The 25,448-nt window shown below is 45.5% G+C and overlaps 1 pseudogene; it reads left to right on the plus strand.

The window, feature by feature from the left end:
• Window positions 1-24,352, plus strand: part of LOC135521626 (protein MMS22-like) — a 43,105-nt pseudogene extending 18,753 nt beyond the window's left edge.
• Window positions 24,353-25,448: the final 1,096 nt, after the last annotated feature.

Below are 25,448 nucleotides of genomic sequence, written 5' to 3' on the forward strand. Positions count from 1 at the left end.
ATATGAAATACTGACCCAAGGGGGACAGGTGAGTCCACACTCACAGACACGACTCTCTGTGCCTTTGTCTTGATGTGTCTGTGCGTGTGTGTGTGTGCCTGCCAGGTGTGGCACAGCCCCTCTCTGAGGCTTTGCTATTTGCTTAGACTCCCAGGGAGAGCAGGTGTCTCAGGAGGAACCTCCACCTGCCTCTCCACTCCTCCCAGAGGAGACCAGCCGAGTCCCACTGAGCCCCACATCAAACCCACAGCTGCTTCCCAAACTCCCCCAGCCATGGCTCCTCTTTCTGGGGGAGACCAAAGACGATAAGCCCATGGATCCCAACATCAGAACGTGGCCTGGGACGGGCCCGGCTGGGCGCCAGCGAGAAGGATAAATCCGCCTAATGACTTCCCTCTGTCTGGAACGTGCTCAGCCGCTCCACAGACATGAAGGCTAATTAGCTAACGAGCATGGCGGTTAATTCCCCTTAACGAAGCCGTGTTGGTTTCCAGCACGGATGGGGGTGGGCAGCGGTAGGGAGGTTGCTGGCAGGGACGGGGCTGGGCTGGGCCAGGTCCAGATTAGAACACCCCCTCTCCCTCTGTCTCTGCTCCAGTTCCCTTGAGAAGAGCAGGGCGTGCTTATGGCGTTCCGGCAACGTTCCGGCAGCGTTCTCGCTGGCTGGACCGGTTCCATGGGAGGCCTGTGGTGGCTGCATTAATGGGATCGACTGGGAGAGCGCTGATCTCTTATGCCGGGAGTCGTGAGCATCTGCTTGCCTCCGGAAAAAGCTGCCCAGGATAAACAAACACACTGTCTGTCTGACAGACAGAAAACACGGGAAAAAGCCTCCCAACCTGTTACAGACAAACTGTAAATCCATTTCCCACTGCTGTTTTTCTCTAAATGGATCCCCTATCTACCTTCTCTCTTTTTCTCATCTTTCCCTTCTTCTAACTCTCTCTTCCTGCCTTAGGTTATTTTTCTACATGCATACCATCCATACACCTTGTCTCTTTTTCTCACCCTTTCACCTTCTCCTCCTCTCACTCTCTCTCCCTGTAACATGTAGCAGTCATGGTTAGGGCTGTTACAGTGACCATATTACCGCAACACCGCAGTCATGAGTCATGACCGCAGTCAAATTCCACGTGACCGCTTAGTCACGGTAACTAAGCTTTCTCCAAACTTTCTCCAAGCTCTGATGGTCATTAGTAGCATATTAAACTTGCTAACTGCCTGGTACTCAGCACTTTATTGTCCCTCTAATCACTCTGGCATAAATGCAAATGAGATTGAAAATCAAATCGAACACTTAATGAGAGCTCATGTTGCGCAACATTTCTATAGGCTATACAATTGTGCGAGTAAAAGAGGATCCCATCAGCTTTCTATAGGCTAGGCCTCTATTTATTTCTCAATTTATCCTAATTTTTAGCATATTGCTTCGCTTTACAACAGGAATATAGCCTATCTGGCTGGCATGAAAATGAACCATGGGAAAAGCATCCTCCATTCACTATTTAAGTGCATAGATTACATGTATTTTTTCCCCCTGACCCTGTTCCGAGACAGGTGCATGATAAGGGTCCATTCTAAATCAAAACTAATGTCACACACAAATCATACACAGTACCAGTCAAAAGCTTGGACACACCTACTCATTCAAGGGTTTTCTTTAATTTATTAAAATTATTTTCTACATTGTAGAATAATAGTGAAGACATCAAAACTATAGAATAACACATATGGAGTCATGTAGTAACTAAAAAAGTGTTTAAACAAATGATTTTTTTTGTTGTTGATATTTTTCAAAGTAGCCACCAGTACCAGTCAAAATAGTTCAAATACAGAAAAACCCTGGAATGAGTAAGTGTGTCCAAACTTTTGACTGGTACTGTATATGATTTAATATATGTAAAGACAAGATTAAATTAAGAATGGTCTGATGGGTGACAATATCAGCCTTTCACTTGTGAATTATGTATTATCAATTGCTTGTGAATGATGCCTAGTGTGTGCAGTAAGGCAAGAAAACAGCGCATGTCTTCTTTTTGCGACTTTTTCAAATCATAGTCACACACCTCATGTAGCCTGTTGATAAGGTTTGTATCACAACTAAAGTGGCCAAATATCTTCTTAAAATTAAGCACATTAATCTGCTTTACAATCAGTGTAAAGCCTAACTGCCAAAGGTGGGACCAAGTCGTTGTTTTACAAGTCACAAGTAAGTCTCAAGTCTTAACACTCAAGTCCCAAGGCAAGTCCCAAGTCAAGACAGGCAAGTCCGAGTCAAGTCTCAAGTCAGATCATCAAGTATCAAGTCAAGTCTCAAGTCCTAAACTTTGAGTTTTGAGTTCTAAACAACTCATAATGTGCTATTCACCAAATGTTTAAAGGTATTACACGAGTAATAGTATATTACATTTACGCAAATTATGAATGCTTTTAAAAATATCTGTATATTTATTACTTTCCAAATAAACATTATATTTCCATGGAGAAAGACACACCCCCCCAATAGTGATCGACTATCGAGGATTGCTATGGGGTGCAATCGGGCGATGTAGGCTTGTACACAAATCGCCCAACCTTAACACACACTCTCTCACTGTGTGGTTACAGTAGGCTAACGTATGTCAATGGTTTTAGGAACAGCAGTAACATTAGGCAGGATTTAGGCAACCAACTGCCTAGCCAGTTGTAGCTCAATCGTGGGTGCAATGATCACGTTCCCGCACTGACTGACTGTGTGGAGGCTCATTGATTTAACGTTACATTAGCCTACATGATACATCAGTAAAGTAATAAAATATATAGCTGTCGGCTGTATTAGGCACGACTTACCGTTCTTCGTACAGCTTCAAATGTCGAACAAAGTTGTAAATTGTTGCGCCTCCGTCTGTAATTTTTCTCCGTGCGTGTTTTGCAATTTGTTTTTTGTTGATACAGCGGCGTTTTTATTTCCGAAAAATAATAATTTGGGGTATCATCTTTCCAATGGCTCCATCTGAATTTCACCCGCCAATGTTCCTCTGCACTGCCACACACACATTTTTCTCAGCTGGCACATTTTGATTGGCTCCTGCCTGAATCAAACTGTAATCTGTTAAATGAAAGTTTGATGCGCTGCACACTTTTTTTAATAGCATAATTTTTCATATTTGGGCTTGGGCAGGGTATCAAGTCAGATCGAGTCATAAGGCTCAAGTCCAAGTCAAGTCACGAGTCATTTGTGTTGAAGTCGGGGCGGCAGGGTAGCCTAGTGGTTAGAGCGTTGGACTAGTAACCGAAAGGTTGCAAGTTCAAATCTGACAAGGTACAAATCTGTCATTCTGCCCCTGAACAGGCAGTTTAACCTAGGCCATCATTTAAAATAAGAAGTTGTTCTTAACTGACTTGCCTAGTAAAATAAAGGTAAAAAAAAAATCAAAGTTGAGTTGCAAGTAATCATATTTGTCATGACTTGAGTCCACACCTCTGCTAACTGCCATACATAGGCAGCATGTAAGTTTGAGGAAGATATTTTTCACCATGAAAATGCACCTTTATAATAATGCATATTCGCATTTGTGGTGTCATGACTCTCGCTCCTGGGTGAGGATCAGAGAGGAGGGGGGGTTGGGCTTAAGTATAAAAATACTTTTGTGAAGATGAAATGTGATTAAAGTATAATTATTTTTCATATAAACTTTTGCCAAGTCAGTAACCACGCCCACATAAGCACTGATATTGTGTCAACATGGTGGAACCAGCCTCCAAGGCGAGTGCCTTAAAGAACTTGCTGAAGAATTAACATATTAGACCAAAACATGCTGGGTTGCTGCCATTAAGACCAGTCTACGAGCAGCGCAAGCTGAATAGGTGACAAATGGTTTAAAACTACAATACCAGAAAATAGTGGGACCCTATGGAACTCTTTAGTGAAGAAGATAGGGACTATACCGGAGCATTCAGTCTGCAGCTTTTTAAATACCGGTAGCCTAGTACACTCGACTGAGGACCACCTCGTGTTTACCTCTGAAGGATCAAGTCTAATGAACACTACAACTACTAAGTACATTGTGACCTCTGGTGGACAACCAGAGACTTGCATCAAACTACTTGCCATAGACGGATCGAGTGGTTTCAACAGAGAGCGACGACAAAGATATACAAACATAAATATAGACATTGCACTTCTTTTCGAATGTGCTGTTGTTCATGTGCTATGTATTCACATCCCATGGGCATAGTTTTTCAACTGAATGTACGATGGGTCCCCTCTCTGTCTTTCCCGCTCTTTATCTGTCCCCACCCCCTCTCCATTGTGTAACAAGCCATCATATCGAGTTAGACCACTAGGTACTTTTCATTGCATTATGTTAGTAATCAATTCAACCTATACTGTGTGTGTTTAAGTATTTCTGTGTGATCATTTAGTTAGTTAGTAAATAAATAATTAAGAACATTTGTGTAGGCTGAGTCATCATGTAGACTAGGGTTCGTGCAGATTTAAAGAATATTACGATGTTCAGAATGAGACTGATATGAGGAAATGATTGATGGGTAGGATATGATGGGTAGGATATGGAGATATGCTGATATATTCTTGAGTTAATTAGGGAAACGGTAACTCATTAAATAAACTTTTCCTGTGGTTCCCCAGATTACTAATTCATTAATTTTTGCATGGTTAATTTAATTGCGTAATAATTAAACGTGGTATGTTATTTTTCGATGAATAGTCAACATCACATAAATGATAGTCACATCACTTTTGAGAATGATGTTATCCCGCTAATTGATATCATTTTGGTACATTTGCGCTTATGGCCTACTGCCGTGTGCGCATTGCTGCGCTTATAAGTAAAGAAATAGCCTAATAGTTTGCTATTTTACATTTTTGTATTTTACCCCCTTTTTCTCCCCAATTTCGTGATATCCAATTGCGAACTTGTCTCGTCACTGCAACTCCCCAACAGGCTCAGAAGAGGCAAAGGTCGAGTCATGCGTCCTCCGAAACATGACCTGCCAAACCATGATTCTTAACACCCGTACGCTTAACCTGGAAACCAGCTGCACCAATGTGTCAGAGGAAACACCATTCAACTGACAACCATTGTCAGCCTGCAGGCGACAGGCCTACCACAAGGATTCGCTAGAGCGTAATGAGCCAAGTTAAGCTCCCCAACCAAACCTTCCTCTTACACGGACAACGCTGGGCCAATTGTGTGCCACCCTATGGGACTCCCAGTCACGGCCGGTTGTGCGATGCAGTGCCTTAGACCGCCGCACCACTCGGGAGGCCCAGCCTCATTGTTTTTAAAAGTTTTTTTGATGTGAATGGTTGTATTAATTTGGGATCTATCACATCCAACAACTGTCCCAGAGTATGTTTGGAATATTTAGTTCTCGCATAAAAGGACTAGTTGCCCAATAGAATAGGTTAACTTTTGTACTATGGGCGATAGTAGATTGACATAGGCTAGTGCTTTTGTTGTTCGTTAGGCATGCTCATCTTGTTGGCTGACGAAAAGTAAATGTGACAGTTCTTCTAACATCTTCAATATGCGCCTTGGAATTCGATAAGGACACGCGCCGTTGTGTCCCTGATGTGTCAGTCTTCACTTGTAGCCTACTTTGGAGCTGAGATGCCTGTGAGAAGGACCCAATCATGTGATGGGCATTGGCTAATAAGAATTGATTGGCAGCCAGGAGAAGGGAATTATGATTATTATATTCATCCCACAACGGCCACTTTGGCTGCAAAAGGCATGGCATTTCTTAGGGGCTATGGCGGCCACACAAGAGGGATGCCGCACAGAAATTCGAGGCCTGGTGAGAATATTATCAAGTGCTTGTCAAATCATGAATGAGAGACTGATGAAATGTGTACAGCCTGCAGAAATAAACAAAGCAGAGCTCATGTGACCTTTTTCAAATCATCATTAGAATCGCATCATGCAGCCTTAGAATGTTTTAAAAATCTAAACACAGTGCATCCGGAAAGTTTTCACACCTGTCTATATAAGGTCCCACAGTTGACAGTGCATGTCAGAGGAAAAACAAACATTAGGTCAAAGGAATTGTCCATAGAGCTCAGAGGCAGGATTGTGTTGAGGTTCAGTTCTGGGGAAGGGTACCAAAACATCCTTCTTAAATGGAAGAAGTTTGGAACCACCAAGACTCTTCCTAGAGGTGGCCGGCCAGCCAAACTGAGCAATCGGGAGTAGAAGGGCCTTGGTCAGGGTGGTGACCAAGAACCCAATGGTCACTGGGACAAAGCTCCAGAGTTCCTCTGTGGAGATGGGAGAACCTTCGAGAAGGACAACCATCTCTGCAGCACTCCACCAATCAGGCCTTTATGGTAGTTTGGCCAGGCGGAAGCCACTCCTCAGTAAAAGGCACATGACAGCCCACTTGGAGTTTGCCAAAAGGCACCTAAAGCACTCTCAGACCACGAGAAAGAAGATTATCTGGTCTGATGAAGCCAAGATTGAACTCTTTGGCCTGCATGTACAAAAACCTGTTTTGCTTTGTCATTATGGAGTATTGTGTTTAGATTGATGAGGGGGAAAACTATTTAGTCCATTTTAGAATAAGGCTGTAACATAACAAAAGGAGGAAAAAGTCAAGGGGTCTGAATACCTTCCGAATGCACTTCATAGCCCAACATTTTTATCACAAATAAAGTTGCATAATTAACTCTAAATTAAGCATATAGGAAGACATTTTTCTTTGTTAACCGATCAACACAGAATATATCCTTTCTATTTCATTCAGCTATGTTACATTTTATTCTTCATACTATAAAATAATATAAAATAATGCCACGGAATACAAAACAAATCTTGTCTGCTAAATAACCTAGTGTAGCCCACAGCAATATTAGGGTCTAACATAAGGACAACTCAGAGTATGCTATTCTGTTCTGAAATAGACTACATTTTCTTCATAGCATGTTTCTTCAGACCTGTCTAAAATAAATAATGGATTTATTGTGATGGTGTATGCTATATTAAATGGATTTATTTGACTTTTTTTAATGTACAGTACCAATCAAAAGTTTGGACACACCTACTCATTCAAGCGTTTTTCTTTATTTTTTACTATTTTATACATTGTAGAATAATAGTGAAGACATCAAAACTATGAAATAACACATGGAATCATGTAGTTACCAAAAAGTGTTAAACAAATCAACATATATTTGAGATTCTTCAACATATATTTGAGATTCTTCAAAGTAGCCACCCTTTGTCTTGATGACAGCTTTGCACACTCTTGGCATTCTCTCAACCAACTTCATGAGGAATGCTTTTCCAACAGTCTTGAAGGAGTTCCCACATATGCTGAGCATTTGTTGGCTGCTTTTCCTTCACTCTGCGGTTCAACTCATCCCAAACAATCTCAATTGGGTTGAGGTCGGGTGATTGTGGAGGCCAGGTCATCTGATGCAGCACTCCATCACTCTCCTTCTTGGTCAAATAGCCCTTACACAGCCTGGAGGTGTGTTGGGTCATTGTCCTGTTGAAAAACAAATGATAGTTCCACTGAGCGTAAACCAGATGGGATAGCCATGCTGGTTAAGTGTGCTTTGAATTCTACATAAATCACAACAGTGTCACCAGCAAAGCGCCATCACACCACCTCCTCCATGCTTTGCGGTAGGAACTACACATGCGGAGCCAGTTTATTCGTAGTGCTTGATGGTTTTTGTGACTGCACTTGAAGAAACTTTCTTTATAAAGTAATTATGGACTGTCGTTTCTCTTTGCTTATTTGAGCAATTCTTGCCATAATATAGACTTGGTCTTTTACCAAATAGGGCTATTTTCTGTATACCATACCTACCTTGTCAGAACAGAACTGATTGGCTCAAACACATTTAGAAGGAAAGAAATTCCACAAATGAACTTTTAACAAGACACCTGGTAATTGAAATGCATTCCAGGTGACTACCTCATGAAGCTGGTTGAGAGAATGCCAAAAGTGTGCAGAGCTGTCATCAAGGCAAAGGGTGGCTACTTTGAAACATCTAAAATTTAAAATACATTTTGATTTGTTTAACTCTTTTTTGGTTACTACATGATTCCATATGTGTTATTTCATAGTTTTGATGTTTTCATAATTATTCTACTATGTAGAAATGAATGAGTAGGTGTGTCCAAACTTTTGACTGGTACTGTAGATGTTCCAAAGGTCTGCATCAGTGGCTTGTAGGCTATGCATGAAAGCCAGGAGATGCTAAATGTGTTTATTTTAATTAATGGTCAATTACCGTGAGACCGGCAGTTATTTGCTTGACAATCACCGGCTGCAAAAAATGAATGACCACCACAGCCCTAGTCATGGTAATGCTCATAATTTGTAAGTTTCAGTCCCTGTTCCTCAATATGTGCTGTGGGAACTATGGAGCCCTCTGTGGCTGTGTGTGTGTGTGTGTGTGTGTGTGTGTGTGTGTGTGTGTGTGTGTGTGTGTGTGTGTGTGTGTGTGTGTGTGTGTGTGTGTGTGTGTGTGTGTGTGTGTGTGTGTGTGTGTGTTGTAGTAGTTATTGATCTCTAACTGGTGTTGCAGTAGATTGGTTTGACTGCAGAGAGGGCGACTGTGTGCCTACCGCTGTGTGGCTGAGTGTCTGACATTTAACATGATCTCTAAAGGCATTTGTTCACGGTACCCGCAGGATCTTACAGCGTTGCGCTGGGTGTTTTTCTCATACACACAGACACATCACGCATGCCTGGCATGCCTCTCATCAGCACCATAGAAGGAGTGATGGAGCGTTGTGATGGAGGAAGGTGCGGGTGGGGAGATCTACCAATACATATGCACTCTGATCTTGACTAGAGCAATGCAAAGTCTCAGTGAAAGATGAGTAATATGAATGTCACACACTCAACTTGAACTGTGACACTACTATCTCTTCATCTTACTATGGCCAATGGAAACTCATGTCCCTTATTTCTCATCCATCTCTCTCTCTCTCTCGCTCTCTCCTCTCCAGGGCGTACTACGAGTTCCACCAGCGGCGGGGCTGATGAACTTCTGCTGTTGTTCGTTGTGGTGGCCCTGAAGGCCTAGCTGGAGGACATGGCCGGCCAGGCCTGTGAGCTGCTGGGCCTGCTCCCTCTGGACACCACCCAACAGATGTCAGGATTTGGCCAGGGTTGTTCCGGGTTTTGGTCACTAGATGCCCCCATTGTGCTTTTTGACCTTATGTTTTTTCCCTTGTTCCCCATTATTATTTGCACCTGTACCTCGTTTCCCCTGATTGTATTTAAACCCTTAGTTTCCCTCAGTTCTGTGCTCTGTGTTTGTATGTTAGCACCCAGCCCTAGTGTTCTGTGGTTTCTTGTCGATTCCGGTGGATGCTCTTGTGGAATTCTGTTTTTGTTTTTGATTTTGAGTATCTCTTGAGGCTTTTTTGTGCTATTCCTACCACCTTTTGGATTTGCCATTTTTGTATTTAAGGACTTCTCCTTTTTACTTAATTAAATACACGGTCTTAAGTACTGCTGTGTCTGCCTCATCTTCTGGGTTCTGCTGACTATTCGTGGCTCAGTTGGTTAAGTGACTGTTTCTCACTCCGGAGACCCAGGTTCGTAACCGGGTCCTGACAACAGAGCCTGGTGTAGAGGGGCCTGCTGGCTCTCTTACTACTCTTCCAGGAGAGGGGCCTTGATGTGGGGGCCCAAGCTAGCTGGCTGGTCTCCTCCTTCTCTCAGACTGCCAGGGAGTTCTACCCGAAGATCACAGGACCGTCTCGCCTCCTGGCCCTCTGGGGCCCTACCTAGAGGGTGTGGCTGAGGTGTTTGAGACGAGTGTGTGCTAGTGTCTCGGTCTGTCAGAGGAGAAGCTACTCAATGAGGGGTTCGGTCTGCTGCTGCCCGCCTGCCGCCAGTCGGAGCTGAGCTCTGCCCTGGGCTTTCTGCAGATCGTGCTGAGGGTGCTATGGTGAGGGAGGGGGGACAAACACTCAGCAACTCACTGAGACACAGTTAATACAAATGCCCACACACACACACTCTACACATTAATGGACAGAGAGACATGCTTTCAGGCATTGGCCTTAGACCCTACAACTAGATCCTCGAGTTTTTGCTGTCATGATCACGTGAAAAAAACTCCTGGCCCTACCTAAAATGCTGGGATCTAGAAGCCGTAAAGGGGTCAGTCAGGCCCCAGTACTGACATCTACAAAGGCAGGATTGTGCTGTCCTCTGTCCCCCCTCCATCCCTTCGATAAATCCAGCCCATCCATTGTGTCCGGAGGCCCCTCTCTGCCTCTTGGGGCCCCGTGGCCCCCAGGTCCCCTTCAGCAGGTGCTGGCAGAGGCCTGAGTATAGATACGGCCTCTAGAGGCCCCAGTGCGGTCACCATGGGTATAGCGGCTGGTCGTGAGTATGTGGAGTGACTGTGTGGTGGAGACGGCGTCAGGGTGAGTTCACCGGCAGGCCACGAGTGTGTGTTACACGGACGACCCGATCAGAGGTCAAGGGTTTAGAGAGAAAGGCACAGGTGAAACAGGTGTCTGTTTTGGTGAGAGAAGAAGTAAAAGGGTAGGACAGAGGTGTCAGGAGGGAGAGGATGTCTGGTTGTTCAGTTTGGATTACCCTGAGTTAGCGCTAATGAAGCAGTAAGCTGCCAGCCTGCAACAATCCTCACTCACGACTTATATGAGCGTGTGCTTGCTTTGGCTCTCCTGTGTATACATGCCAACACTCCCACATACACACATATCTCCAAGGTGAAACACTAAGTGTGCTAGTGCTGGGAATTCCCAGGGACCTCACAATACGATATCACAATACTTAAGTGCCGATACAATATAAAAATATTGCGATATTGTCAATACAATATATCGCTAAAAAAAATCCTGATATGTAACTGTAGATTATTCCACCATCACTAAAGTGTGCTCTTCTCTTATTTCAGTCCAGGCTCTCGTAACGCGGCATATCTCGTTAGCTTCGCTAATTCTAAAAAAGTCCCCATCTCATATCTCGGGGTTGGAGGGCACTCATTTGCACAAACTCCCAAAGGGGACAGTGTTATGGCCGAGATCACGCTGACCCATTTAATTAAATAAAAAAAGCGCTCTCTCAAATTCGTCCCGCCAAATTATGCTTAATTCTCCATCCTGGCAGTACTTGGTATCTCTGTGATTAATGCGTTTTCAGTGACACAATTAACAGGTAATTATGTAGTCCTGCAAATTGTGCCTCGCCGTCATTATGTTTATTAAGAGCAGAGAGGAATCTGCACACATCAAGAGAATTATCCCACCAGAGGCTGCGACCAAGAGGTGTGTGTGCGTGTGTGACAACCACTGACTCGTATGGTCGTCGCCAAGGCCGGCCGCCCGCCTAACAGCCAACCAGTAGACTAATTCCTCACATTGCATTCCTTCCCATGATCCTGTGCATGAGGGCTTGAGACCCCTGTGTCGCCAGAGGGTGTATGTTAGGTCTCAGTATTATATTGGGGGACGGGTGGTGGACAATTAGCTGAGATCTTAATTAAGTGCTCTCCTCCGTATCTAGACCCTACGCCCCTACACCTTGGCCCTCCATTGGACCCTGAGTCTCTCTCTAAAGAGCAGTGGATGGACATTATAGAGGTGGAGGAACGCAATAGTTGTCCCCCTGTCATTATTTAAGGCACAGTGCAATTATAAACATCATTTTCCACACTGAGGTTGGATAATACTGTGTAATTGTGAAAATTATGATGATACCCGTTTTGTGTAAGCGCTGTTTGAAAATACCGCCTGAAATTTCAGCCTGTTTTAGTGGGATGGAGTTTTGGCCTGCCTGGTTACATTAGTTAATAGACCATTAAGAAAGAGAGTTCCAAACCTTTCAGGCAATAGCTGCTAGTTTTCAGTTTCTCTCTCTTCACTCCCAGACAGTCCAAGCAAAAGTGTTGCTTGAGAAATTGCTCTTTGCTGAGACGTTATTTTTGTTTATTTTTATGATTGGCTATTTTAAATATGTTTCACTATTAGAATAATATCATGACATTTTATCAGTTGTCCGGAAAGTCGAAATACATGTGTTAAAAAACTTGGGAACGGGGCCTCCCGAGTGGTGCAGTGGTCTAAGGCACTGTGCCACTAGAGATCCTGGTTCGAGTCCAGACTCTGTCGCAGCTGGCCGTGACCGGGAGACCCATGGGGCGGTGCACAATTGGCCCAGCGCCGTCCGGGTTAGGGGAGGGTTTGGCCGGCAGGGATGTTCTTGTCCCACCGCGCACTAGCGACTCCTGTGGCGGACTGGTAGCAATGCAATTTGACACGGTTGCCCAGTGTAAGGTGTTTCCTCCGACACATTTGTGCGACTGGCTTCCTGGTTAAGCGGGCATTGTGTCACAAAGCATGGCTGGGTTGTGTTTCGGAGAACACACAGCTATCGACCTCCGCCTCTTCCGAGTCCGTACGGGAGTTGACTGGGACAAGACTGTAACTACCAACTGGATACCACGAAATTGGGGAGAAAAAGGGTAAAAAATAAATAAAACCAACTTGGGAACTGGCTTGCTGCGCATCCTGCACGACTAAAGGAGAGAGGTGCTACTCTGCTTGCTTGAGTTTGACCCGGGAAGGAGAAAAAGAGAGAGAGTAGTGCCTGTCTTGACCGTATCAAATCAATGTAAAGAAGCGAGCTACTTAGGCTAATTGAGGCTATTTTGCTGTGCTTCCCGTCCTTGTCTACAACTAATTTTAGATTAAACAACAGCCTACCTGATGGTTGGTCGTTGTAGCCTACTCCTTATCATTTAAATAACTTAATTCCGTAATTTTAATTCAACTTTGCATTGATTTAAAGATCTACGTTGTTTGCTTCACATGGAGCCACTGTAGACAGTGCCACTTTGATTAGCCGACAATAACAACAAACGCATTAAGCCGGTGTAGGCTACAGTATGTCTTAACTACACTGAACAAAATATAAAAACATAAACATGCAACAATTTAAAAAGATTTTACTGAGTTACAGTTCATATAAGGAAATCAGTCAATTTCAATAAATTCATTAGACCCTAATCTAGCGATTTCACATGACTGGGAATACAGATATGCATCTGTTTCTCACAGATAGCTTTAAAAAAAAGAAGAAGGTAGGGTGTGGATCAGAAAACCAGTCACTATCTGGTGTGACCCCCATTTGCCTCATGCAGTGCAACACATCCTCTTAAAGTTGATCAGGCTGTAAAATGGTGTCCTACTCTTCTTCAATGGCTGTGCAAAATTGCTGGATATTGTCGGGAACTGGAATACGCTGTCATACACATTGATCCAGAGCATCCCAAACATGTTCAATGGGTGATATGTCTGGCGAGTATGCAGACCATGGAAGAACTGGGACATTTACAGCTTCCAGGAATTGTGTACAGATCCTTGCAATATGGGGTATGCCTGCATTTATCATGCTGAAATATGAGGGATTGGCAGGAGGATATATGGCACAACAATGGGCCTCAGGATCTCGACATGGTATCTCTGGGCATTCAAATTGCCATTGATAAAATGCAATTGTATTCGTTGTCCATAGCTTATGCCTGTCCATACCATAACCCCATCATGGGGCACTCCGTTTACAACGTTGACATCAGCAAACCGCTTGCCCGCACGACGCCCTACAAGCTGTCTGCCATTTGCCCGGGTACAGTTGAAACCGGGATTCATCCATGAAGAGCACACATCTCCAGCGTGCCAGGGGCCATCGAAGGTGAGCAGTTGCCCACTGAAGTTGGTTACGACGCCAAAATGCAGTCAAGTCAAGACCCTGGTGAGGACGACGAGCATGCAGATGAGCTTCCATGAGACTGTTTCTGTCAGTTTGTGCAGAAATTCATCGGTTGTGCAAACCCACAGTTTCCTCAGCTGTCTCGGCTGTAAGTCGGTCTGTGTGTGTGTGTTAGTGGCTGCATTTGGGGGAGGGGTTAAGTGGGGTCTCTAATGGTGTGTGTGTGTACAGCTATAAGAACCGGCAGTGGGGAGGATTAAGTGGGGTCTCTGACTATGTCTTGTACAATGAGCCTTGATGGGTGTGAAAGGCCCATTCCGCTGTAGTAACGAGGCTAATGAATTCAGACTCTAATCGATTGTCTCAGCTCTCTCTGGATTAGATGCAACCTTGCTGGAAGGCGCAGGCAGAGGTGTAGGTGTGTGTGTGTGTGTGTGTGTGTGTGTGTGTGTGTGTGTGTGTGTGTGTGTGTGTGTGTGTGTGTGTGTGTGTGTGTGTGTGTGTGTGTGTGTGTGTGTGTGTGTGTGTGTGTGTGTGTGTGAGACACGAGTTGGGAGTGCAAGGGGAGCTGAGGGTGCCAGTACTCACCCCTGCCTCCCTCCCCTCCATCCCTTTCTCCCTCGCTCCATCCGGGCGAATGAGGGGACAGGAGGATCATCTCCAGTCTAAATGAGATTACAGCTCCTTCAGCTGCTTATCTGGGCTAATGCCAGCCTCCGTGGGGCCAGGCAGACCCAGCAGCCAGAGCCCAGTCTGTGTACAGGGGATCAGCCCCGCGCTACCCTCTCCTGCTCCTCTCTACCCTGCACCGCACCGCATGACCTAATCCCCCCAGAGATGGGAAGAGTGAGAGAGCGCTGAAGAAGGATGGAGAGAATGTGAAAGAGAGGAATGAAGCGGAATATAAGAAAGGGACGGAGGTGGAGAGGCGGTGTAAAGGAGAGGGAGAAACTGTGTCTCTGTTGAATACGGATGTTATTGGTGTGTGTGTGTCTCCTACAGGAGGGTACATCAGTGCAATGTCCAGCCTGGCCACTCAGCATGCACCCCCCCCCCCCTGGTGCCTGGCTGCCCCCTCCCAATGTCAGCGTGGGTAAAGACCGCCACCTGGCGGTTGCAGCAGCTCTCTGGGCTAACTTTTTCCCCTTCCTCCGCAGCCTGTGTCTTTCCAACACCCCTCCTGCCCAGCTGGCTGATGCTGCCGCAGGTCAGAGGCACACACAGAGGGAGAGAGGGAGAGAGTAGGAGGAATGGGGGAGGAGGATAAATGTTTACTGTATACAACAATTTCACACTGTGGGTTGCACAAACTAACAATTGTCTTTCTCATAAGATTATATGCACTGTCTGCCTTTGTCTCACTGTTTCTCTCTTTCTCGCTCTATTTTTTCTCTCTCGTCAGTTCTTTTACTCTCAACATCTTGCATCTGTGCTTTGTGTTGAGCATGCAGTAATACATCTTTCCATTATAGAATGACTCTCTCAAACTTATTTTCCATGGTAGTTACCGTAAGGTAACACGGTATGAATGTTGACTCTCATTTCCAGGATTTACTCTGCTGGCCTTTGACCTTCCCAGCTCTGCCCCCCAAGACCTCCACCCAAACCCCATCCAGTCCATCATGCAGTGCTTCAGCTGGGATGACATGCTGCACCCTCTGCTAGTGACTCACTCCCTACCCCACCTGCTCCAGAACAGGTAACATTACTCAAGTACATTACCCTAGTAAGCAGGGTCTGAACTTGTCCAATAAGAAACGGTTGTTTTTGGTTTTTATTGCAAAACACTGCTACAGAGTGCACTAATGAATACAAACCATGTGTGGTGGCAGACATCCGAAAGGATCATTCTAAGCAAGGTACTGCACAAAATCACTGATCTACAAATCACCTTTGCATTCTAAACTACTATCCATCATGTGAGCCTCCCTTATGCAGATTAGCACATCTGTGCAGCGCCTTGCTCCGGTGGAACATAGAGATTGAGATCCACTACATTGCGGTCAGACCGCACAGAATCACGGATCTACAAATCACCTCGCATCCCAAACAATAACTAATTGATTGATCAAGATGATCAATTCTGCACCTCACCTTACTCTAACTTGTGATTCCCTTAAGCACATTTGTTGTCTGTTCTATGTCAAACTGACCTCTCAGCGAGCTGGTGTATTCAGTGAGCTCCGGCTGTGGAGGTTCCGTGTCGGGCTCAGCCCAGAACCTTTCTGTGAGAGCCTGGTTCCACTGTGTTCTGCAGCAGCACATCCACAAGAACCCAGATGGCATCGACAGCAGAGCAGGTACAGAACCTCAACCTAGAACCCTGGACATGCGACCATTTAGCAAACGCTTTTATCCAAAGGTACTTACAGTCTTGCGTGTACACACTGGCCAAGCCTCACTGGTCTCCGTTCAGCAATGGAACGACATCCTCAGACAGCTATTTAAAACACTTGCAACCTGCACTTCTTGTCTATTACAATATTGGATGATTTCCCATTAGTTTCTGTTTTTAAGTATGTGTATTGCTGTATGTTTATTTCAGTGTTTTGTTGTGGAGATGTAAGTGTGTATGTGTGTGACTCAGTTTGGAAAGAGTGTGGCACTAGAAACACTTAAGGTCGTGGGTTCAGGTCCCATAAGGAGCTAATACACATCCTAAACATGGCCAGCATTTACACAGGCAGCCCAATTTTGAAATTTTGCCCAATTATTGGTCTTTTGACCAATCAGATCAGATATTTTGCCAATAATTGGGCAAAAGATCAGAATTGGGATACATGTGTAAATGCAGTCTTTGGATAAAAGTGTCTGCTAAGTGGCATATATGATTATTTATGATGCGTTACTGACTTTTTCCCAGGCAGGGCTCTGGAGGAGCAGTTGTCAGAGCTCACTGGGCTCGTATTAAGGCTCCCTGAGGTGGACTCCCTAATGCAGAGGGCCGGGCTGCAGCCTAGAGCCGGCAGCAAGCTAGTGCCCAGGTCTGCTCTGGAGATGTTCATCAAGGTACTACACACACACACTGTAATAGGGTAGCACCTTGTCACACACACGGTGTAACAGGGTAGCTTGTCATCTCACACACGCATGTGAGCAAGGATATTTGCAGCATGCAAGACACATACAGGTAACCGCCAAAAGAAAGGAAACACTTGAGTAAATGAGGGATACAAAGTATATTGAAAGCAGGTGCTTCCACACAGGTGTGATTCCTGAGTTATTTAAGCAATTCATCCCATCATGCTTAGGGGTGCCCAGTTGTCTATTATTTTGGCTACCATGTCTAGAAGAAAAGATCTCAGTGACTTTGAAAGAAGGCTCTCAAAGTAGTATAGGGGGTTTTGAGGGTGTGTGTGTGTGTCTCAAACAACATATCTCAACCCAATTAAAAACCCTTATGGGAGATTCATGGAGCGACGCATGACACAGCGTTTTCCAAAATGTCATTTCTCGTGAAAGAATGGTGTTGCATCCTTGCAATAGAGTTCCAGACACTTGTAGAATCTATGCCAAGAATTATTGAAGCTGTTCTGGCGTCTCATGGTGACCCGACGCCCTATTAAGACACTTTATGTTGGTGTTTCCTTTATTTTGGCATTAACAAGTATATCAACAGCATACGCTGAAAGGCAAGTCTGCATTTCCATACCAATGCAGCTTAAATGCATTATGTTGCTTTTGTGGGGTGTGTGTACAGTGGGCTGCCGGTGTTGTCTGAGCTGGTCGCCCGTACTCTGGACTACACAGGGGGGACATCATGAAGTATATCAAACAATACCTGGTCAATACGAGTCCTCAGGAGGGGCTGCTGCTGGCCTACTGGGCTGTGGGTGGGTGTATGCATCACGGAGGTCTGCCCCTATCCCCGTAGGCTGTTGTGTGAATCTCTAAGGACTGGACAGGTGTAAGGTGGAGCTATAACCTTATTGCTTATACCTATCCAATCATTTCAGATCTCTACAAGTGCATAGATAAGATATTGGCTAGAGGTCAATTTGGTGTTGGGCGAAAACGAATCGGTGTGTGTGAGAGGATCAGGATATGATCAGGATTAGCATTTCTGCCCAGCGATTTGCTTCGAGCCTATCTCCTCAAACACGTTGAATGTGTCTCATCCAAATCAAATCAAATCAAATTTTATTTGTCACATACACATGGTTAGCAGATGTTAATGCGAGTGTAGCGAAATGCTTGTGCTTCTAGTTCCGACAATGCAGTAATAACCAACAAGTAATCTAACTAACAATTCCTAAACACAGTGTAAGGGGATAAAGAATATGTAGATAAGGATATATGAATGAGTGATGGTACAGAGCAGCATAGGCAAGATACAGTAGATGGTATCGAGTACAGTATATACATATGAGATGAGTATGTAAACAAAGTGGCATAGTTAAAGTGGCTAGTGATACATGTATTACATAAGGATGCAGTCGATGATATAGAGTACAGTATATACGTATGCATATGAGATGAATAATGTAGGGTAAGTAACATTATATAAGGTAGCATTGTTTAAAGTGGCTAGTGATATATTTACATCATTTCCCATCAATTCCCATTATTAAAGTGGCTGGAGTTGAGTCAGTGTCAGTGTGTTGGCAGCAGCCACTCAATGTTAGTGGTGGCTGTTTAACAGTCTGATGGCCTTGAGATAGAAGCTGTTTTTCAGTCTCTCGGTCCCAGCTTTGATGCACCTGTACTGACCTCGCCTTCTGGATGATAGCGGGGTGAACAGGCAGTGGCTCGGGTGGTTGATGTCCTTGATGATCTTTATGTCCTTCCTGTAACATCGGGTGGTGTAGGTGTCCTGGAGGGCAGGTAGTTTGCCCCCGATGATGCGTTGTGCAGACCTCACTACCCTCTGGAGAGCCTTACGGTTGAGGGCGGAGCAGTTGCCGTACCAGGCGGTGATACAGCCCGCCAGGATGCTCTCGATTGTGCATCTGTAGAAGTTTGTGAGTGCTTTTGGTGACAAGCCGAATTTCTTCAGCCTCCTGAGGTTGAAGAGGCGCTGCTGTGCCTTCTTCACGATGCTGTCTGTGTGAGTGGACCAATTCAGTTTGTCTGTGATGTGTATGCCGAGGAACTTAAAACTTGCTACTCTCTCCACTACTGTTCCATCAATGTGGATAGGGGGGTGTTCCCTCTGCTGTTTCCTGAAGTCCACAATCATCTCCTTAGTTTTGTTGACGTTGAGTGTGAGGTTATTTTCCTGACACCACACCGTGAGGGCCCTCACCTCCTCCCTGTAGGCCGTCTCGTCGTTGTTGGTAATCAAGCCTACCACTGTTGTGTCGTCCGCAAACTTGATGATTGAGTTGGAGGCGTGCGTGGCCACGCAGTCGTCGGTGAACAGGGAGTAGAGGAGAGGGCTCAGAACGCACCCTTGTGGGGCCCCAGTGTTGAGGATCAGCGGGGAGGAGATGTTGTTACCTACCCTCACCACCTGGGGGCGGCCCGTCAGGAAGTCCAGTACCCAGTTGCACAGGGCGGGGTCGAGACCCAGGGTCTCGAGCTTGATGACGAGCTTGGAGGGTACTATGGTGTTGAATGCCGAGCTGTAGTCGATGAACAGCATTCTCACATAGGTATTCCTCTTGTCCAGATGGGTTAGGGCAGTGTGCAGTGTGGTTGAGATTGCATCGTCTGTGGACCTATTTGAGCGGTAAGCAAATTGGAGTTGGTCTAGGGTGTCGGGTAGGGTGGAGGTGATATGGTCCTTGACTAGTCTCTCAAAGCACTTCATGATGACGGAAGTAAGTGCTACGGGGCGGTAGTCGTTTAGCTCAGTTACCTTAGCTTTCTTGGGAACAGGAACGATGGTGGCCCTCTTGAAGCATGTGGGAACAGCAGACTGGTATAGGGATTGATTGAATATGTCCGTAAACACACCAGCCAGCTGGTCTGCGCATGCTCTGAGGGCGCGGCTGGGGATGCCGTCTGGGCCTGCAGCCTTGCGAGGGTTAACACGTTTAAATGTTTTACTCACCTCGGCTGCAGTGAAGGAGAGACCGCATTTTTCCGTTGCAGGCAGTGTCAGTGGCACTGTATTGTCCTCAAAGCGGGCAAAAAAGTTATTTAGTCTGCCTGGGAGCAAGACATCCTGGTCCGTGACTGGGCTGGATTTCTTCCTGTAGTCCGTGATTGACTGTAGACCCTGCCACATGCCTCTTGTGTCTGAGCCATTGAATTGGGATTCTACTTTGTCTCTGTACTGACGCTTAGCTTGTTTGATAGCCTTACGGAGGGAATAGCTGCATTGTTTGTATTCAGTCATGTTATCAGACACCTTGCCCTGATTGAAAGCAGTGGTTCGCGCTTTCAGTTTCACGCGAATGCTGCCATCAATCCAAGGTTACTGGTAAGGGAATGTTTTAATCGTTGCTATGGGAACGACATCTTCAACGCACGTTCTAATGAACTCGCACACCGAATCAGCGTATTCGTCAATGTTGTTATTTGACGCAATACGAAACATGTCCCAGTCCACGTGATGGAAGCAGTCTTGGAGTGTGGAGTCAGCTTGGTCGGACCAGCGTTGGACAGACCTCAGCGTGGGAGCTTCTTTTTTTAGCTTTTGTCTGTAGGCAGGTATCAGCAAAATGGAGTCGTGGTCAGCTTTTCCGAAAGGGGGGCGGGGCAGGGCCTTATATGCGTCGCGGAAGTTAGAGTAACAGTGATCCAAGGTTTTTCCGCCCCTGGTTGCGCAATCGATATGCTGATAAAATTTAGGGAGTCTTGTTTTCAGATTAGCCTTGTTAAAATCCCCAACAACGATGAATGCAGCCTCCAGATAAATGGTTTCCAAAGAGTTAAATAAAGTTCGTTCAGAGCCATCGATGTGTCTGCTTGGGGGGGGATATATACGGCTGTGATTATAATCGAAGAGAATTCTCTTGGTAGATAATGCGGTCTACATTTGATTGTGAGGAATTCTAAATCGGGTGAACAGAAGGATTTGAGTTCCTGTATGTTTCTTTCATCGCACCATGCCTCGTTAGCCATAAGGCATACACCCCCACCCCTCTTCTTACCAGAAAGGTGTTTGTTTCTGTCGGCACGATGCGTGGAGAAACCCGTTGGCTGCACCGCTTCGGATAGCGTCTCTCCAGTGAGCCATGTTTCCGTGAAGCACAGAACATTACAGTCTCTGATGTCCCTCTGGAATGCTACCCTGGCTCGGATTTCATCAACCTTGTTGTCAAGAGACTGGACATTGGCAAGAAGAATGCTAGGAAGTGGGGCACGATGTGCCCGTCTCCGTAGTCTGACCAGAAGACCGCTACGTTTCCCTCTTTTTCAGAGTCGTTTTTGGGGTCGCTGCATGCGATCCATTCCGTTGTCCTGTTTGTAAGGCAGAACACAGGATCCGCGTCGCGAAAAACATATTCTTGGTCGTACTGATGGTGAGTTGACGCTGATCTTATATACAGTAGTTCTTCTCGGCTGTATGTAATGAAACCTAGGATGACCTGGGGTACTAATGTAAGAAATAACACGTAAAAAACAAAAAACTGCATAGTTTCCTAGGAACGCGAAGCGAGGCGGCCATCTCTGTCGGCGCCGGAACCTGGTGTTGACTGTGTGTGTGTGTGTTCAGGGTGCGTGGTGAAGCACTGGAGTCCCCTGCTGGCCACCTCCAAGGCCCAGCAGCTGCTGTTCAATGTTGTCAACGGGCTGCACCTCCCTAACTCTCTGTCTGGGTTGGACAAGACCTTGAGGGACTCCTCTACCTGCAGGTGGGACGCATGAACAGACACACGCACGCACACACACTCCCTATACCTAAACATTATGTTACTTACTACCCCAGTTTGGATACTTTCAGGGGAACAAAGCACTGAGGAGGAGCGTCCTGCAGGTGATCAGGTAGGATTCTGACACTCTGGGTAGAGAATGCTCTTAGGCACAGATCCAGGATGAGTAAACCCTGCCCAAATCCTCACCTTAATAATTAGGTAAGAGAAAGCGAAGCCAAACTGACCTTTGGAGCAGCGTCTCAGGACAACTTCATCCTAATCCACCTTGACAGCCTCCTAAGAGAATCTACTAAATGTCCAGACATTACTAGCTCTGTGTCATACTTCTTCTGTGTCTGTCTCCATAGTGAGAACTTCCTGCATTTCAAAGGCAACGCCCCTCCTCCCCGCCTGGTCACGGTCCTGGCCTCCCTATTGGAGCTGCTGAGACGGAACAATGACTGTGACCCCACCCTGCTCCCCATGCCCCTTCCCTTCTCTGCTCCGCTGCCTGAAGCTGGCCACCGAGCTTCACGGTGAGAGTACACACACATAAAGACACAGTCATCATATTTGTGAACAATGTGTCGAACAAGCTTGCTTTTATGGGTAGGTGTTTCTCTAGGTTTTTGTTGTGTGCAATGTGCGTCCGCGTGTGGTAACTAGTCTGAAAGCAGCTGTGCGTTCACAGTGAGGAGGACCAATACAGAGGCCCTGCAGCTGGTGGAGGAGAGACGTTCAGCCGCCGCAGGGGATGCGCCAGACTGTGACCAGACTGCCCCTGTTCTACAGTGAGTGACACCAACTGCTATAACCTTTACTCTTCCTCTCTCTGCACTCAGCACTTGGGTCGTGTCAATTATTGTACACCGCAGCAAAATGTTTTCAAATGTTGGACATAACCTAATCTAGTAGTCATAAAACCATAAAGCCAGTGTGTGACATGCCAGATATCAAACCACATCACTAATAAAAACACACAACCCCAAATACAGACAGACAGACAGACAGACAGACAGACAGACAGACAGACAGACAGACAGACAGACAGACAGACAGACAGACAGACAGACCCCTCCCTTTTTCCACATTTTAGAATATGCCTCATTCTAAAATGTATTAAATAATTTTTTTCCCCCTCATCAATCTACAATCTATCAATCTTGCCCCATAATGACAAAGCAAAAACAGGTTTTTATAAATGGTTTCAAATGTATTCAAAAATACTAAAACAGATACCTTATTTACTCCTGAGTGGCGCAGCGGTCTAAGGCACTGCATCTCAGTGTCATTTCAGACACCCTGGTTCGATTCCAGGCTGTAGCACAACCAGCCGTGATTGGGAGTTCCATAGGGCGTCCGGGTTTGGCCAGTGTAGGCCGTCATTGTAAATAATAATTTGTTCTTAACTGAATTACCTAGTTAAAGAAAGGTGAAATAAAAAGTATTCAGACCCTTTGCTATGAGACTCGAAATTACGGTGTGGGTCATGTTTCCATTGATCATCCTTGAGATGTTTCTACAACTTGATTGGAGTCCACCTGTGGTAAATTCTATTGATTGGACATGATTTGGAAAAGCACACAAGTTTGAAACCAACAAGACTCTTCCTAGAGCTGGCCGGCCAAACTGAGCGAAAGGGAGAGAAGGGCCTTGGTCAGGGAGGTGGCCAAGAACCCGATGGTCACTTTGACAGAGTTCCTTTGTGGAGATGGGAGAACCTTCCAAAAGGACAACCATCTCTGCAGCACTCCACCAATCAGGTCTTTATGGTAAAGTGGCCAGACGGAAGGCACCAAAAGGTACCCAAAGGACTCTCAGACCATGAGAAACAAGATTCTCTAGTCTGATGAAACCAAAATTGAACTGAATGCCAAGCGTCACATCTGGAGGACACCTGGCAGCATCCTTACAGTAATGCGTGGTGGCAGCATCATGCTGTGGCAATGTTTTTCAGCAGCAGTAACTGGGAGACTAGTCAGGATCGAGGGAAAGATGAACAGAGCAAAGTACAGTGCTCCAGAGCGCTTAGGACCTCAGACGGGGGCGAAGGTTCACCTTCCAACCGGACAACGACCCTAAGCATACAGCCAAGACAACGCAGGAGTGGCTTTGGGACAAGTCTCGGAATGTCCTTGAGTGGCCCAGCCAGAGCCCGGACTTGAATCCAATCTCTGGAGAGACCTGAAAATAGTTGTGCAGCGACGCTCCCCGTCCAACCTGACAGAGCTTGAGAGGATCTGATGAGAAGAATGGGAGAAACTCCCCAAGTACAGGTGTGCCAAGCTTGTAGCGTCATACCCAACAAGACTCAAGGCTGTAATAGCTGAGAGAGAGAGAGAGCGAGTGCAAGACAGAGAGAGAGAGAGAGAGAGCGCGTGCGAGACAGAGAGAGAGAGAGAAAGCATGTGTGAGACAGAGAGAGAGCGTGCAAGAGAGAGAGAGCGTGCATATGCGAGACAGAGAGAGAGCGTGCACGTGCGAGAGAGAGTGCGCATATGCGAGAAAGAGAGAGCACATGCGAGAGAGAGCGCGTGCGAGACAGAGAGAGAGAGAGAAAGAGAGAAAGAGAGAGAAAGAGAGAGAAAGAGAGAGAGAGAGCATTTTTGTTTTGACATTATGGGGTATTGTGTGTAGATGAATGCACTGTAGATATACAGTGAACACTGATGCAGTGTTCAGTGACAGTCCACTCTCTGTATGAAATATACTGGGCCTTGTGCTGTGACACCTTTGTGAGTCATTTTGTGACCCCTCTCTTACTCACTCACTCACTCTCTGCATGTGTGACAGGAATCCAGACAGGAATTTGCTGACATTGTATGGGGACTGTGGTCAGGCGGAGATCACCAGCCTGGAGGAGGACTGACCCTTGACCCCAGGACCAGGTTACCATGCTGTTGACCTTAACACCACTGGGCTTGAAATTCATGTATGTACATGTACATAATGTATAGAAATTGTCTTGTTGGAGTTACAGATCATAATTTATGATCAAGTTTCCATCTTCACATTGAAATATTTTTCAAAAAGGTGTTACGAAATAAAGTAACTAATGTGATGAAAAAAAGATAATGTGGAAGTGCATGTGTTGTATTTCAGTTTCCTAATTGTACAGGCATGGAACGAGGGAAGAGTGTGTGACGCATATAGATAAATGTATAATATTTTGTTTTTCTAACTGTTTCTATGGTGTGACAGTAACTACTGATAGTAGACAAATAGGATCTCTGTGTGATAATGCACTCTTTTGTTGGCCCAACTTTACAGGCAGAACCGCCTCCTTTCCTGAGACTGTGTCCCTCATTAGATACAACCAGAGAGTCCGAAAGATTACTTCTGCTCTTTCCATTCCCTTTTTCCTTTGAAATCTTCATGCAAATCAGGCTTCATTTCGTCAGTCATAATTTCACATCTGAGGAACTTGCGGTGTCATTAAATAAAATGCACACAAAAAAATACTTTCACATGATCCTCCCCTTTGTACTGTAGTTTTTTGTTGTTGCTTAGAATTAACTCAAAATAATATTTGCAACCACAAATAAAATTCAAACATAGCAACCCTGTGTTTATAAATGTGGATATTGACTTTTTCCACATCAGCATGCTTTTGTGTCACAGTTGATGCCACTCAGTGCCACGGGACACAAGGTTGAGGGTTCACCAACCACCACAAACGAGCTCCTTCTCCCTGTCAGTTTTATTACTCTACGATTAGAGCCGTCTGCAGACAATGATCAGCTGGGGGAAGTCAGATTTATTTATTCATTTATTTTTTACACCTTTTTGTCCAATTGGTAGTTACTGTCTTGTCCCCTCACTCTAACTCCCGGTCACAGTCGGCTGTGACACATCCTGGGATCGAACCCGGGTCTGTTGTGACATTCGAGAGGCCAGGAAATCTGATTAAAAATCTGATTATATAAAATATATGCAATGAATGATCCACCAGCAGGTCTCTATGCCAATGTACCACACAATCAATAAGTG

This window comes from Oncorhynchus masou, chromosome 30 (genome assembly GCF_036934945.1).
Source record: "Oncorhynchus masou masou isolate Uvic2021 chromosome 30, UVic_Omas_1.1, whole genome shotgun sequence".
NCBI classification, from domain to species: Eukaryota; Metazoa; Chordata; class Actinopteri; order Salmoniformes; family Salmonidae; genus Oncorhynchus; species Oncorhynchus masou.